Genomic DNA, 15113 nt, shown 5'->3' on the forward strand with positions numbered 1-15113 from the left:
AATGGCAGTCTTAAATAAAAATATTTCACAGGTCAAGAATTAGCGTTGCAAACCTGTAAAAACAAAATCCCATGAATATAACAGTGTCCAAAAAATTTTCGTCGGCATTGTGATACATTCACGCATTTACACACATTTCATAATTCTAAAAGTACGATTCTCGGTTTCCAACATACGTCTTCACAAGGCAGAGTTCCTAACCGCTACTCATTACTCCTTACCTTATTACACATATACAAATTCGTCGACGCTTCTTCAATACTTCATCATTAGATACATAGCATAATCAAATTCTTCATATAACATTAGCTTACTAATCATAAACATACCTCAACAACATAATACACATCGTCGTCGTAAAAAATAACATCATAACACCTCAGTCAAATCTCAAAATCGTCGTAGCTTCCTCCAATAGTTTCAAAACCTAAAAAAAATTCTCTGCTCATTTCAAAAGTGTCATCTGCCTCAAACGTACTTTAAAATCATGATTCCATACCAAACACATCATTCAAAGCTCACATTGTATCACAATGGTTCCGAAAAAATATGAACAGTTTACAAAGTACAGACAAAATACAATTTCATACGTATGAAGTTATTCAACTGTGTAATTACGTAAACATCTGTCACTGACGTAGTAAAAAAGAAATGTTTATCTCTCAGTTAAATGATCTGATAGCTGTGTAATACTGTGTTGGAGAAATATGGTACCGATGTGTAAAGTTGTATAAGCAAATACTATATTAGCTAGGGTTCCTTGTGGTTGCCACACACATGGTACACAAAGTAAGCGTGTACCCCCCTGAGGATTAATGTAATTATACCCTCAGGTGTTACAGATTACAGCAATGGAATGAAATGTATCACGGAAAACCTTCTTTGTAATTAAAAAATCTTTAAAAGTAAGTGTTTTAAGTATAAGATTAATCACTCAAATGCGTGTACTGTAGCGCTAAACTGTGCGTCTTGTCGCAACATAATCTCTGTGGAAGTGTCGTAGTTATCGTCCTCCGAAAGCTAAGTTCTGCAGAAGTCAATGTACTTACCTCATGCTAAACAAAAGTGAAATGCTTTGCGTATAGATATCTTAGTTATTACGCTTATTGTTGTGATGAAGAAAGTACTGTACTGTAACGTATTGTTGTGCCACGAAAAAGGCTGTCTCATTGTTGCCATACCACAAAAGTTACTACTAAAACATGTTTTTCTTTCCTGAAGAATTCAGAAAAACTGTGCAGATATAAAACAGAAACACTGAAAAAGCAACATTGTAAATTGTCACTCATTAGTAGCATCGTGATAAAATCGTGTAGCTGTCAAATAAACTAACCACTGTGTCACCTGGTATCTCTCAGAAAGCACCTTGAATCCATAATGTATTTGCAAGTAAACCAAAATGTTGCATTAAAAAAAAAGCAGATTATCTTTCAATAAACGGTTTTACGTGTGAAATGTGGTGTAATCCTTTACTCTTCATAGTACGCAGACTTTCAACTGAAAAGCAATTGTCATGTTTTATACGTCGGTAAAGAATGCTGGAATTTTTCTCAAGGCTAGCGTCTTATGTTATTTTTCTCGGAGCCAGCGGGCGCACGCGGCTGCCTGCTGTGCGAGTCATTGTCTGTCTCTTTGTTGCCGCGCGCCGTTATTGGGATTAGGAGACCTAACTTCTACAAATTCACTCCGACGAGAAGGCCCTGCCCCGTTTGAATCCCGCCAGTTCTGATGCAATTCAAGTCTGTCGTTACGAATATATCGTCTGTCGTCATGTCGGTAGATTCCGTAGTTTCTTCCTTGTCCGTCACGTGGTGGAGAATTTCTCCCTGAATCGTAACTGTGCGCCGAGCTGTTGCGTCTGAAGTTATTCTGCCTCCCTTGATAATAATTGTTTTGGTTTCCATATCGTCTGTGTCTCTGGCTCTCTCTGTGATAGTCATTACTATGGAAATGCAATCTTTCTCTGTAATTATTTTTACCCTGCCAACGGTTGTCATACGGGTGGTGTCTGTTTTGGTCACGATTTGCGTTATAAGAATGGCCTTGTCGTGTCCAGTTATTGTTTCTGTCGTCATGGAATTGTGACGTATGTGATCTGTAATTGTTGTGCTCGTGCGTTCCGCGATTGTCAGTGTCAATTTCCAGTTCTTGTAAGAGTCCTTGAAATGCTTCAATGTCGTCTTTGCAACGTCCTGCCAAAATAATGTGTCGCAAATGTTCAGGCAGTTTGATTAAGCAAATGCGGATGAGTTCTGAGGGGCTGTATGGGTTTGACAGGTACTGATTCTTGTGCAACATGTCTTCAAAATATTTCACAAGACTGGAGAATTCAGATTGTTCGAAATGTTTCATCATTATGATGCCATGTTTTACTCGGTCTTGTGTGGTTTGAGACCAATATGCTGAGAGGAAGGCATGGTAAAATTCTCCTTCACTATGACAATCGTGAATGACCGAACGCATTCTTACAGCTGGTTCATTCTCTAAATAGCCACACATAAATTCTAATCTGTGTTCTAATGACCAGTTGGGGGGAAAACAATGAGAGAATTGATCGAGCCACGCTTGTGGATGAATGTCGTTGGCAGAATTCTTAAATGTTTTGAATTTACGTGTAGTAATGAACAGCTTATAGTCAAAATCATCATGTCGGCGAGTCGCATGTCGGTCATTATTACGTCGTTTCGGCGGTTCCATCTCAAAATTCGGCGTGCCTTGCCAATTTCTTTCATAATTTCCGAAGTGTCCTGTGTTATTATTTTGTGGCTGTTCCATATTTCTAAGTCCCTCTTCCCGTATTGGGGCGCGAGTGTCCTCTGAAATACGTAATTCTTGTACTACTTGTGCCAACTGATTTTGCACTTCCCGGATTTCTCTTTTGTACTGTGTATTGATTTGATTTTGATTTTGTTTGAATTTTCTAATTTGTTCATACTCTTCAGTGTCAGTGAAGGCTACAGGTGTTGTGTCATTCAGATCATCATCTACCTTTGTAGATAAGTTAGTGAACTGATCTGAAAGTTCGGCTACTTTATCCGATAATGTACTTATTTCCTCAGTGTGTTTTTCTGCTGTGTCTTTTAAGTTTTCCTGGGTTTTTGCAAGTTGCGTAACCGAATCGGTAGATGCAACTGAGTCAAATTTAGCTTGCAAGGTCTCATGATTTTCATGAACAGTAGTTTGCAGTTCTTTTATGGCTGCTTCGTGATTCTGTAGTGCATTTTCATGCCGCGAAAAAATAGGTTGGAAATGTTCACAAATTTGTGTTTTTACGTCATTACAGACTTTTTGACATTTCGATTCAATGTGATGTAACTCATTAGTTAAATCCTCACGTGTTTGTTCAAGTGTGGTATCTAACTTTTTAAGATTTTGTTCCACTGTGTCTAACTTTTGAAGATTTTGTTCCATTGTGTCTAACTTTTGAAGCTTTTGTTGTGTTTGTCCCATTTGTTGTATTAATTGTAATAACAATGCACTGGTGTCTGGAACATGTTCCTCAGTGCTTTTCGGCAGTGAATTTGCACCGGAAACATTCACATTTTGACAAGCAGAAAATGTGTCTTGACTTATTTGAGAAAACGGTGAGGATCCAAAACCTGAATCTACAGTATTTGCGAGATCGTGTCGCGTCATTTCGGATTCCTGAGCCGAGCTATTGCCGACCGATCGATCGATAATGCTTCCCTCTTCACTAATTGTTTCACTGTCCACGCCATTGTTTGAAACCCGCTCCATTTCCCTATGCGCAATTACCAAATTACTACTATTAACATTAGTTAATTCATTATTCTGCGGCGCTAACATATTGCTTTCGTCTTCACTGTCATTTCTCAATTTACTTTGGAGCCTAGTGTTACGTTTTTCACACGCCATTATTGTCACAGTATTTCACACGACAACACAGAAAAACTCAATTTGAAGAGCAAAAATAAGAGAACACATTAACATAACACTGAAAATAATATCTAGTTAATTGCAGCTGCGAAATACTTGGTGCAAATCTACATGCATACCACAACTGTTTTACTGTACAACAATGAAAAACTACAACTACAATGGAAATTCTCTCTACAATTACGCGCTAGCAATAAACAAAAGCTGCACTAATTACACAAACTATAAGAAAAAATCAGAAGATTCCAGTGAGGTATCCTCGGCTAAGGGTCGACATATGAAACGTCCCCTTTTAACAATTCTACACAACTGTGCTTAAACTGACACAAAATATTTATAGCGCAACGCAATCTGACTTTCAACACACAATATTTTGTTAGCGCAACGCAATCTGACTTTCAATAATCTCTAGAAGAGAATGGCCCTGACTAACATTAAACTATCTCTTTCACAAATCACTTACCTCACAAAAATCTTCGCTGCTCAAGCTACTGCAATACAGCGTGCGCCACTACTGCCAGCTTGATATCATGACAAATTACAAAACTGCGCCATCTCTCTCCCCACATCCACCACTGCTGGCGGCACACCTCCAACTGCCCAACGCTACGCGCTGTTCACAGCCAGCTGCCTAACACTACAATGGTTGAGTATTACAACAATGCAAAGCAGCCACAGACTGCACACGGCACAGCCGGTGATTTTCATACAGAGGTGGCGTTACTAATAAAAAAACCTAAACAGCCTACTTACAATGGGACCTGGATAAACTAACTAAACCAGAGGTTGTACAGAGTTTCAGGGAGAGCATAAGGGAACAATTGACAGGAATTGGGGAAAGAAATACAGTAGAAGAAGAATGGGTAGCTTTGAGGAGTGAAATAGTGAAGGCAGCAGAGGATCAAGTAGATAAAAAGACGAGGGCTAGTAGAAATCCTTGGGTAACAGAAGAGGTACTGAATTTAATTGATGAAACGAGAAAATACAAAAATGCAGTAAGTGAAGCAGGAAAGAAGGAATACAAACGTGTCAAAAATGAGATCGACAGGAAGTGCAAAATAGCTAAGCAGGAATGCCTAGAGGACAAATGTAAGAATGTAGAGGCTTATCTCACGAGTGGTAAGATAGACACTGCATACAGGAAAATTAAGGAGACCTTTGGAGAAAAGAGAACCACTTGTATGAATATCAAGAACTCAGATGGAAACCCAGTTCTAAGCAAAGAAGGGAATGCAGAAAGGTGGAAGGAGTATATGGAGGATCTATACAAGGGCGATGTAGTTGAGGACAATATTATGGAAATGGAAGAGGATGTAGATGAAGACGAAATGGGAGATACGATACTGCGTGAAGAGTTTGACAGAGCACTGAAAGACCTGAGTCGAAACAAGGCTCCGGGAGTGGACAAAATTCCATTGGAACTACTGACGGCCTTGGGAGAGCCAGTCCTGACAAAACTCTACCATCTGGTGAGCAAGATGTATGAGACAGGCGAAATACCCTCAGACTTCAAGAAGAATATAATAATTCCAATCCCAAAGAAAGCAGGTGTTGACAGATGTGAAAATTACCGAACTATCAGTTTAATAAATCACAGCTGCAAAATACTAACGCGAATTCTTTACAGACGAATGGAAAAACTGGTAGAAGCCGACCTAGAGGAAGTTTGGATTCAGTAGAAATGTTGGAACACTTGTGGCAATGCTAGCCTTACGACTTATCTTAGAAGAAAGATTGAGGAAAGGCAAACCTACGTTTCTAGCATTTGTAGACTTAGAGAAAGACTTTGACAATGTTGGCTGGAATACTCTCTTTCAAATTCTGAAGGTGGTAGGGGTAAAATGCAGGGAGCGAAAGGATATTTACAATTTGTACAGAAAGCAGATGGCAGTTATAAGAGTCGAGGGACATGAAAGGGAAGCAGTGGTTGGGAAGGGAGTAAGACAGGGTTGTAACCTCTCCCCGATATTATTCAATCTGCATATTGAGCAAGCAGTAAAGGAAACAAAAGAAAAGTGCGGAGTAGGTATTAAAATCCACGGAGAAGAAATAAAAACTTTGAGGTTCGCTGATGACATTGTAATTATGTCAGAGACAGCAAAGGACTTGGAAGAGCAGTTGAATGGAATGGACAGTGTGTTGAAAGGGGGGTATAAGATGAACATCAACAAAGCAAAACGAGGATAATGGAATGTAGTTGAATTAAGTCTGGTAATACTGAGGGAATTAGATTAGGAAAAGAGACACAGTAGTAAAGAAGTTTTGCTATTTGGGGAGCAAAATAACTGATGATGGTCGCAGTAGAGAGGATATAAAATGTAGACTCGCAATACAAAGGAAAGCGTTTCTGAAGAAGAGAAATTTGTTAACATCGAGTATTGATTTAAGTGTCAGGAAGTCGTTTCTGAAAGTATTTGTATGGAGTGTAGCAATGTGTGGAAGTGAAATATGTACGATAAATAGTTTAGACAAGAACAGAATAGAAGCTTTCGAAATGTGGTGCTACAGAAAAATTCTGAAGATTAGATGGGTAGATCACATAACTAATAAGGAGGTACTGAATAGAATTGGGGAGAAGATGAGTTTGTGGCACAACTTGACTGGAAGAAGGGATCGGTTGGTAGGACATGTTCCCAGGCGTCATGGGAACACCAACTGAGTACTGGAGGGCAGCGTGGAGGGTAAAAATAGTAGAGGGAGACCAAGAGACGAATAAACCAAGCAGATTCAGAAGGATGTAGGCTGCAGTAGGTACTGGGAGATGAAGAAGCTTGCACAGGATAGAGTAGCATGGAGAGCTGCATCGAACCAGTCTCAGGATTGAAGACCAATAACATGCTTTGAAACTTGTGATTCATTTATGAATCTCATGTAAAAATTTCGAATACCAGTACGACCTCGGTCAAGCCCAACTGTGACAGTCAGTGTTTTATTGTTTCTGTATTTTGAAGTGACATGATTAACTTGTTGTATGTTCAATGTTACATATAATCCGTCTTGCTGTGTCACGCAGCATATCAAGTTTGCTGTGTGTGGACGGGTTACTTCTGTACTCTAAATTGCAGATCTGAAGATGGTTCTAATGGAACCGATACCGGTCATGTGAATATACATTTTTTTCAATCAAATCTTATTATATGTAACATTGTTTAACCAGTGAGTGCGGTATCCCATCGCACATTATGTACAGTTTTGCATTGTTGCACGTTGTTACGTGTAACGTTCCCTGGCATTTTCACGTTATTAAACAACAAGAGTGTATTTGTACCATATACGCCGCTCTGGGCAAGTTGTCTATATCGTAATTATTGAACAAAAATATTACTGAATGTGGTATAAAATACATTAGTTATTCTCATTACATTTTTTGTTGTAATATTTCTCTGTATTTAGGATAGGAATTTTTCTGTATCTATTATGTGATTGTAAAATGTGTCAATATTTGCGGTATCAGAGATATGAAAATTTGCCAGAAGAGAATAATATCGTTAATTTACAAAGAAATGTTAATAATCAGTACTGCTATTTAAGGACAATGCATTATGTATTCTTTGCTCTTCTCTGTTGAGAAGTTATCGAAGTAGGACACTGTGAAGAAGCTTTTAACGAATGTGTAGACTTCTTTTGTCTCTGTCTGGACTTAGCCGCCATTAGACGATGCGTTACGAATTAATGTGAGTTGAATTGTTGTTTGAGCTAAATATATCAGTATTTATCAGAAGTGTGAATTATTTATGTAAATTAGCTTGCCCACGTCATCTATAAAATTTCTCTAAGAATTTTTCAGCATTTTTTAGCGGTGTTGCTGGGCTGTGCCGCGACCAACAATCGCAGATCTGAAGAGGCGGCACATTTAAAAAATTATCAAATCGGGAACAGATGCATAAAAATCAATAGTGAATTAAGAAATTGTTTTCCTTTTCAGTGACCCCGTGGCTGATAAAATTTGAATTAATTATACGTTTGTGCATTCGTAGGCGGATAGTTAATGTTAGTTAACATTGAAATTGAAACAGTTCGGTTCTTTAAAATAACTCAAATGCATAGTAAAGTAGGTTTGATCAGTGATAAAGATCGGCTTGGCAATAATAAAAACATTTTCTGCTGATAGAGATAATCTTGTGTTCTATGGCTAGTGCCGGGATAAAATTCAGTAAAAATATTTAACAAAAAAACCCACTGCATCTGGAAAGTGTATGCCAAGGCCGAATGATTTAAAGGACTCAATTCTCAATTAAATATTCTTAACCAGTTCATATGAGTTCACGTAAATATTTTTTTCTTTAAATGTACGTAATTCTTAAGAAAGTAAAATTTTTTATTACCACACGAAAATAAGAGAGAGGTTCTACAACAAAGTTCGCACGAAAGAAAATTAACTTAAAAGCAAAAGATAAAATTTATTATTATTCTTAAACGAAAAATCAATCAATTCCATTCATATTCCGACGATTACGTTAAATTCACGCCCAACGTGGGGCCCGAATATGCAGTGGCCACTAAATACCCGTGAGATAACTAGGGAATTAATATAGTCGAACTTTGTTGCAGAACATTTAATAATTTTTCTATGTATTGTATGTATTTCATAACCAATATTGTGTGGTAATACCTGTGTATGATTTTTTGCATGAGAACACTATGTACCCAGAGGCAAGCTGAAGAAGAGAGCTCAATATTTCGAAAAATTAATTACCTACCACAATATCAGGGGGCAGCTGCACCCAAGATAGATCACCAAAAGGTAAAGCTACAGCGTAGTTGTCCTGTGGGTAGTAAAGTAGCCTCAGTGCAGTGTTCTCGGATCATTAGTGGTGTGCTTGTTGTTAGTACTTTGTTTTAAAATAACAGGACATTTAGGTAGTTAGTCATTGTAGTATATAGTAAGTGTGTATTAGTTAATGTCCATTTCTTGTGTGATTATGTCAGTGAAACCTGAGTGTTAGGATATTTAGTTCAGATTTTATTTCTTTTATTTACTATGGTTAGATTGCGTAGTCAGAAAGATATCAACATGGATAATGAGCAACAGTCAGTAAGTAGTGATACCGAGTTGGAAAGTGGGACACAAAGTAATGTTAGTGACGTAGTTCAGGAAGTACAATGTGAGAATCTGGGGGCAGAAGGGCAAGAAATGTTGCCACTGCCACCCAGTGATTCAGTTGATAGCGAAAATTCTGTGCCACCCGCAAGCACTGGACACGGACCAGAGAGTGGTGAGGTGTCAGAAGTGCAATCATTAAGAGTTATGGTCGAGTGCATGCTCAATTTCCAGGTCTAATTCGTACGTATGCAAGCAGAGCGTGATAAAGAACGTGATGCCAAACAAGCAGAGCGCGATAGAGAACGTGATGCTAAACAAGCAGAGCGTGACCGACGCCTGCATGAGAGGGACTTACAGTTGATGCAAACTTTAGAAGTTATGCAAAGTGAGATTGTCAGTTTCAAACAAAAATATGAAACCATACCCAAAACGGTGCAAGAATTAAGCGAAAGGGTAGATAGTATTCAAGTGGCTAACGCCAATATCGTAGAGGAAATCAGTGTCCTGCCTGATAGGGTCGAACAATTAGAACTGGACACAACTCAAGTAATTGAGGACAAAGTGATCGAACAAGTGCACAAAGTAGAACGTAAATTCACAAAGGAAATAGATCAGAAAGTGCACGCCGCAATTGAGGCCAGAGATGTGGACTCAAAAGCGGAAGTACAGAATCTTAAAAAGATTGTGCAAAAAGACATTCCGCTGTGGCAGCGGAGTGTGGACCGTCGTCTTGCCGAGATTGAAACCATACCCAAAACGGTGCAAGAATTAAGCGAAAGGGTAGATAGTATTCAAGTGGCTAACGCCAATATCGTAGAGGAAATCAGTGTCCTGCCTGATAGGGTCGAACAATTAGAACTGGACACAACTCAAGTAATTGAGGACAAAGTGATCGAACAAGTGCACAAAGTAGAACGTAAATTCACAAAGGAAATAGATCAGAAAGTGCACGCCGCAATTGAGGCCAGAGATGTGGACTCAAAAGCGGAAGTACAGAATCTTAAAAAGATTGTGCAAAAAGACATTCCGCTGTGGCAGCGGAGTGTGGACCGTCGTCTTGCCGAGATGGAGCTTAGCCTGCGGCAGGACGAGACACAGGCGTAGTGCACAAAGTAGAACGTAAATTCACAAAGGAAATAGATCAGAAAGTGCACGCCGCAATTGAGGCCAGAGATGTGGACTCAAAAGCGGAAGTACAGAATCTTAAAAAGATTGTGCAAAAAGACATTCCGCTGTGGCAGCGGAGTGTGGACCGTCGTCTTGCCGAGATGGAGCTTAGCCTGCGGCAGGACGAGACACAGGCGTACGTCACGCCAGCCAGGTCCAACAATGATAGGCTTATAAATACAGTAGTAAAAAATTGCGACTGCGAGACAGAACAGGCAACCACTGTAAGCCAAACAAATAAATGTCATTCCAAAGTAGTGATTGAAGAAAGCCTGATTAGGAACCGACAGTTTCAGATCTTTACAACGGAGAAGAAATCTGTTCACCCTGTAGTGTTTATCAAGGGATTTAGAAACATTTTGCCTAGCGTTTGGAGTCATACCCAGAAAATACAGTTCGTTATGTCTTACATACAAGGAGATGCTGCATTATGGGCAACCGAAGCAGCTGGCAGTTGTGATACATATGAGCAATTCGAAAAGGCATTCTTCGCCAAATATTGGTCAACATGTATTCAAGAGAGATTACGGAAGGAGGTATATAATCCAGAGCCGTATTCTCCACGACTAGGCAATTTGCGAAAATATTTTGAGAAGTACATTAATAAGACCCGTTACTGGGACGAACAGATTTCATCTCGGGATTTGATCAGACTTTTGAAATCACACTTGCCGATACATGTAAAGGAAAAGCTTATACACGTGCCTGAAAATGATATGGAACATTTCTTGTCTGTTCTGGACTCAATTGACCTGATTCAGGAGGACGTTAAGGCAGCCTCTGAACAGGCTAGAAGTAACGGAAATGGTTATAGAAATGGTAGAAATAACACGCCTCCACCAAGTAATGGAAACGGCGGAGGTAATAATAGGAGACAAGAGTATGCACAAAACGGAAATAGAGGTAGAGACCGGAACGGCAATAGTCCGCCGGTGAATAATGACCGGAAGAGGAGGTTTGATGACCGGTATGAAACAGGCCCACCAAGCAATCATAGATGGAAAAATGCCAGGGGGCCGTACAACACTAATACTTATAATGATGCAAACCGAACTTGGCCACAGAACCAGAGGCCCAGTCCGGACCGGCAAAACAGTGAAAGATACGACAATAACCGACCGCCACCACAAAATGCGCCAATTGCGCAACCGTGGCGGCCGACGCAACACAACGTGCACATAGTGGAGGTCAGTGACACAGAGCAGCCACACCCATCCACTAGCAATAACTCAACAAACTAGATGCAGCCGAGATACGCTCTCCATCGTCGGCTGAGGTTTGGAGTGAGAGCAGCCCGACACAGAACAAGACACCAAACAAAATCTGTATCCTTAGGTATAATGACGGGGTACAGATGGGAGATGAATTAATAACTGAACCATCCACGTGCATAAAGGGGCACAAAGACAAGGTACAAGCGATAATAGAGATCAAAATTAACAATATTGATGTGCAAGCGGTCATAGATACAGGTGCTACTGTCAGTGTTATGAGTATGGACTTATTCAAAGTACTGGGGAAGGAAAGGCGAATGCTGACTTTTCCCGTGAATAATTGTAGAGTCACTGGAGCCATAAGTGCACAGCGACAAATAATTAAACTCCAAGTGCGGGTAGAGATGTATATAGGGGAAGAAGCCATAGCGTGCTCATTCCTGGTAGTAAAGGGTTTAAAGGTAGCCTGCATTTTGGGGGTAGATTTTTTGAGAGAAAGGGAGGCAATAATCGACCTTTCTCGGGGAAAATTAAGTTTGATGAATGCTGGTAGGAGAATAGAATTGTCCATGCTCAGATCTGAAGAGGTACCTGTACCTAATTGTAACGCTATTAACATAAAATGTAGGAATCAGTCGATACTACATTTAGACAATCATTGTCTAGGACAGAATCTCTATTATCCTGACGTACAATGTGATCAATCAAAAGCAAATATGGACGCATTAGTAAACAAAGTATCACAGTCCGAAAATTTGAATTCTATGCAACAGCAGGGTTTGGTACAGTTATTATTTAATTATGCAGAGGTATTTTCAGAACGACCAGGAATTGTTAAGGGATATCAGTACAAGATCGAGGTAAAGCCTCACAAAACTTACTGTCGAGCCTCATACTCCATTCCTTGGTCCAAGAAGGAAATAGTAGCAAAAGAAATCAGAAAACTGATTGAGTGGGGAATAATAGAACCGTCTTTGTCCCCTTATAGTAGTCCTTTGGTGGCGGTAGCAAAAGCAGACGGACAGGTACGGTTAGTATTAGATGCAAGAGACATAAATGAAATTATTGTACCTGTCAGGACTCATCCGGAAAACCTTGATGAGCAAATTCAAAAATTCCATGGAGTGCAATATTTGACATCTATTGATATGAGAAGTTCATTCTGGCAAATCCTGCTTACACCCGAGTCGAGGAAATATACTGCATTTATATTTGGGGGAAGGAGCTACCAATTTAGGGTACTACCTTTCGGCCTAAATGTAAGTGCAGGAGTTTTCATAACAGCCCTCGACGCGGTTTTGGGTCCGGATTTGCTGCAAAGGGTAACAGTGTATGTAGACGATCTGGTGATTGCCACTGCCACCTGGGAGGAGCACGTAGAACTACTGAGTAAAGTCTTAGAAAGATTTAAGCAAGCGGGAGTAACAGCGAATCTTGATAAATCCAAATTTGGACGTAATCAGATTAAATTTCTAGGTCACATAATAACACCACAAGGCATCAAACCTGACAGCAAAAAACTTGATGCAATTCGTGGGTTTCCTAGTCCGAGAACTAAGAAACAACTCAAAGCATTTATAGGTCTAGCATCTTTTTTTAGACGGTTTGTTCCAAACCAATTAATGAATAACGAATCTTTATTGAGCCTGTTGCGTAAAAATACGCACTGGGTGTGGACAGAAGAATGTCAGCGCGCATTTGACGCTATCAAAAATGCCTTGGTGAACGCAAACATACTGCGACACCCAGACATGACAAAAGATTTTTGTATAGCGACAGATTCGTGTTCATACGGTCTGGGCGCGTGTTTATTTCAGTGGGACAGGAGCAACGACCCCACAACAATCTATGTAATCGGGTTTGCCAGCCGCACACTAAACAGCTGCGAGAGAGCATATTCTGCTACCGAATTAGAGGCTCTTGCAGTGGTTTGGGCGATAAAGAAATTTAACTATTACATCTATGGTAAAGAAGTCAAAGTAATCAGTGACCACCAGGCTTTGAGCTATCTAATGACTTGCAAATTATACCATACCCGCTTGCTAAGATGGAGGTTAGCATTACAGGAATATAAAATTAAAATCATGTACCTAAAAGGACAAGATAATGTTGTAGCAGACGCTTTGTCGAGGCTTCCACTAGGGCAATCCTCAATGTCAAATATTTTGGAACAATCGGAGGAATATCGAATACTCTTAGTACAAGATAAGGTACATAGGAGGGACTTTTTACATATGTGTAAGAATATGTCTATATTGCAGGAAACTGATCCGACTTGGCGAGATATCATTAACAAAATTAAAGAAGGAACCAATCTTAAAAGTGTTCAGAATTTCAAAATGGTAGATAATATCCTATATTATAAAACAGGTGTGTCAAATGACCATGGAGTCGTGTGTATACCACAACAGGCTATCCCAGCTGTAGTGTGGCACACGCATTTGGCATGGGGTCACCCTGGGATAGGCAAAACAATAAGGATTTTATCCAGATTATGTTATTTTAAGGGGATAAGCCAGCAGACTCGCACCATTATCAGGACTTGTCCTCTGTGCCAAAAAGCTAAGTCTCAAAATAAGTCCACAAGGTTTGAACTGCATCCTATAGTGCCTCATCGACCACTTCAGTTAGTATCTATAGACATAGCAGGACCCTACCCACGAGCCAGGGGTTGATTGAAGTACATTTTAGCGGTGTATGACCTCAAAATATTTAAAAATATACTGCCTTAAATCAGCCACTGCTCGTGGAATAGCTAAATGGTTAGGGAAAGAATATTTTACACAAGTAGGTAAGCCTGAAGCGATAATATCGGATAATGCTTCCTATTTTACAGGCCATACCTGGAAAAACTATTTACATGAACAAGATATAAAGCACATACTAATTTCCCGCTTTCACCCACAAGCAAGTTTAGTAGAGAGAACATTTGGAGAGTTAAATAAATTTTTCAGGTTATACATTGCATATAAACACACAAGATGGCCAGATCTGTTACCTAAGTTTGTAGAAATTCACAACGCAACTCCGCATGCTTCTACGGGGTATCCACCAAACGAGATATTAATGAATAATAATAGAGTTTTGAATGAGTGGCTGGCACCTTTGCCTAAGGTCCCAGTCATTCCTGAGCCTAAGGAAGAGAAGATAAGAAAAGCAGGGTGCAACCTTACCAGGTGCGCTCAGACAAGGAGAGAAAAATATAATCAACATGTGACGAATAACCAAAAATTTAGTGTTGGGGACTTGGTACTCTTACGCAATCATCCTAAGTCCTCGGCATCTTTGAAACAGAATAGCAAGTGGCAATTGGTGTACAATGGACCTTTTAGAGTAGTAAGTGTGCCACATGAGTGTAGCTATCTCTTAGCAGATCCCCACTCAGGGAGAGTACGGGGACTGTATCCGCGTAAGGATGTAAAAGCATTCCTACAGTAAAAGACTAATAGTCCTATGTGGACACCACTCTTTTGTAAATAATGAACATTAATAGTGTGTGTACTAGTGTAGAAGTGTTTAGTTATAAGGATATGATTGATTTTCTCATGTGTATGGATATTTATGTTATGTACTCTTTTAATTTGTGTTATCTAAACCATGCTCTAAATGTTTGCACAGATAATCTGATTAGTGCAATTATTTGTAGTGTTAAGCTGTGACAAAGTTCAGTCAAGAAGAACATTTTAGTAAGGATTAGTTAGTGTACTACATAATTTCCAATATGTGTGTCAAATTTGAAATATTTCTTGGCACAATCTTTTCTATTATGTGTATGTATGTATATATGTGTA

This window comes from Schistocerca nitens, chromosome 5 (genome assembly GCF_023898315.1).
Source record: "Schistocerca nitens isolate TAMUIC-IGC-003100 chromosome 5, iqSchNite1.1, whole genome shotgun sequence".
NCBI lineage: Eukaryota > Metazoa > Arthropoda > Insecta > Orthoptera > Acrididae > Schistocerca > Schistocerca nitens.